This window comes from Dipodomys ordii, unplaced genomic scaffold (genome assembly GCF_000151885.1).
Source record: "Dipodomys ordii isolate 6190 unplaced genomic scaffold, Dord_2.0 Scaffold9, whole genome shotgun sequence".
In the NCBI taxonomy this organism is placed as follows: domain Eukaryota; kingdom Metazoa; phylum Chordata; class Mammalia; order Rodentia; family Heteromyidae; genus Dipodomys; species Dipodomys ordii.
Genome location: NW_012267225.1, coordinates 8,195,875 through 8,198,838, shown reverse-complemented (window position 1 = coordinate 8,198,838; position 2,964 = coordinate 8,195,875). Strand labels below are relative to the sequence as shown.

Here is a 2,964-nt window from a genome sequence, read left to right as displayed (position 1 = left end):
CACTTGCCTTGCATGCTCGAGGCCCTGGGTTCGATTCCTCAGCACCACATAAGCAAAAAGAAAAAAGCCAGAAGTGGCGCTGTGGCTTAAGTGGTAGAGTGCTAGCCTTGAGCTGAAGAGCTGAGGGACAGTGCCCAGGCCCAGAGTTCAGGCCCCACGACCAGACCCAAAAAAAAAACAAAACAACTTTGACTTGATGGAATCAGCTTGCCTGTAGTATGTCTGTTTTTTTGTTTAGTAACCCTTAAACAATTTCTTTTGTGCCAGTACTGGGACTTGAACTCAGGGTCTCTCATGCTTGCTTAGCTTTTTTGCTCAAGGAGGGAGTTCTAACCATTTGAGTCATACCTCCAAAAACTGGTTTTTTGGAGATAAGAATCTCACAGATTTATCTGCCGGAGCTAGGCTTTGAATCCCAATCCTCAGATCTCAGCCTCTTGAATAGTTGGAATTACAGGTGTGAGCTGAACTGTCTGTGTGTTTTAAATGCAGGAAATTGCTTATAAGACTGTATCTAAGGAACAGTTTCAATTTGGAGAAACTGTCCAGAAACTTAACTACGTTGAAAGTGAATTATTTGAGCCCTTTGTCTCATTAAGAGAAGTTTAAGTTTGTGGTTTCCGTTATGATGCCACCGGTAGATAGGTGTTGAATGCGAGCTTTGAGGTCGGCTCTGGTTTTTTGACCTCCCTTCAGTGGAGGTCAAAAGGGAAAGGTGTTGTACTAAGCAGTTCCCGCTCTGGCAGAACGGGGAGGCATCACTTGGTGGTATTGGGGTTTGAACTCAAGCTGCACACACTTGCTCATCTTACTTTTGGGGCATGGGCCTTCAGTCCTGCTTTTTGCTGGAGTCCTTTGGACTTTGAACTGTGATCCTCCAGATCTTGCCTCCTGAGCAGCTAGGATTACAGGAGTTTTCACTGGTGCTGACTGGGAATTTTGCAAAAGGAACACTCAAAATAAAATGTTTTCATGACTGGTTCACTTATGACACAAACAAGATTTTCAAAGCCTTTTATGTTTTCCCCCATCAGTTCAAAGAGAATTGAGGCAAAGCATTAAAATGTAAGGCACTGATGGGAATGAAAATGTGATTCCCAGGTGCCTTGCCTTCTTCATCCAGCACCGGGCAGGGCGAAGTGCCAGGGCACGAAGAGGTGTCCTGTGGACCCCATCTGATAGTACACTTGAATTGGAGCATCCTTATTAAAACACTCCGAGCCATTGGGACAGAGCAAGGAACGCAGGGGCTGGCGGTAGTGTCACGCTCTGTGGCCCGCTGGCCGGGGGCGGGAGCCACTGGACCTCCTGCGTGTGTGGTCTGATGCTAGCTCCAAGTCACCCAAGTTCACAGATCTGCACTGATGCGGGGGGGGGGGCGGGGATGGGGACACGGGGCAAGACTTCCCAGTGGAGGGAGAACGGCCGATGTCCTGAGTCCCCAATGTGTGCCCTCCCCTCAGCTGGGCCCTGGGGGCACTAGGAGGCAGCCAGAGCTAGCCTCTAGAGTGGGAATCCCACCCCAGCCTCCACCCCCAGACTGTAAGCCCAAGGCTGGACCCTCACCCCTGTCATCTTTGGGCCCAGGTGAAGCAGCTGGTGCCGGTCCGCGACCAGTCCCTGCAGGAGGAGCTAGCTCGCCAGCATGCCAATGAGCGCCTGCGGCGCCAGTTCGCTGCCCAGGCCAACGCCATCGGACCCTGGATCCAGAACAAGATGGAGGTAGGGGTCGCCGCCCTGGAGTTCCAGGGATTTCAAAGCTGGTGCTTTGCACGCCACCGCGGGGCAAGGAGGGTTTTTGCCATTGTCATAAGCAATGACAAGGCTCTTGGTCAATGTTTTGGCCTCTGCGGGAGCTGGACTTTAAGCTATTTATCCCTGAGGATAGGCAAAGACTTCATGTGTGCTACACATTTCTAGGACATTCTTAACAGAGCAGCGCTGGGAGTGGCTCTGAGGTCTGGGTTCTCTTTATCACTGACACCAACCAGGAGATATTTCTCTTGCCGTCTCCCTTGTGATGATAAAAAATACTCACTTTTTCCTTAAGGGGAGAACACCAAAATTTAGGAGTGAGCCCTCACAGCAGGGGAGGTGCAGCCGTCCTGTTCATGTCTCTCTGCCAGTTCGGTTCTGCCATCCTGCCCTGGCCTCCCCGTGCACAGGGAGCAGGGCAGCTGGGATGTGAGGGTGATTTCTGCCCTTCAAGAAAGCAGGCAGGACATTTCTCTCTGCTTTGGGTCTTGATTGGCTTTTTTTGTTTGGGGCTCAAGACTAGAGCTCTACCACTTGAGCCACAGCTCTACTTCTAGACTTTTGTGGTTTATTGGGCAAAAGAGTCTCACAGACTTTCCTGACCTGGCTGTCTTTGAACTGTGATCCTCCTACCTCAGCCTCCTGAGTAGCTAGGATTACAGGCTGGGAGGCACCAGCACCCAGCTTGATTGGCTTTTATTCCATTCCCTAGACAGATGATGTTCAGCCTGAGATCCTGCCCATTGCCACTGTCTGGGAATACCCATGATGGTGGTTATGTCTGGTATGGGCGTGGCCTCTACTGTAGGTGTGGCCTCTGGCATAGAGTCAGAGCCAAGCCCGCTGTCCTCTCCTCCCCAGGAGATCGCCAGGAGCTCCATCCAGATCACCGGGGCGCTGGAGGACCAGATGAACCAGCTGAAGCAGTATGAGCACAACATCATCAACTACAAGAACAACATCGACAAGCTGGAGGGAGACCACCAGCTTATCCAGGAGGCCCTGGTCTTCGACAATAAGCACACCAACTACACCATGGAGGTACCACACACAGGCTGGCTGTGCTTGCTCTGACTGGAGCCATGTCACCCTTACTGCCTCAGGGCGTTTCCTGCACACACACACACACACACACACACACACACACACACACACACACACACACATGTCTCCTTGTTCCCTCTAAGTTCTACCAGTGTGCACACGAGG

General features: G+C 51.5%; 1 protein-coding gene across 1 annotated transcript in view; it reads left to right on the top strand.

Moving 5' to 3' along the window:
• The window catches only part of Mtr (5-methyltetrahydrofolate-homocysteine methyltransferase), a 63,207-nt gene that overhangs the window by 1,503 nt on the left and 58,740 nt on the right, over nucleotides 1-2,964 (top strand). The gene's annotated exons all lie outside the window — the stretch shown is intronic.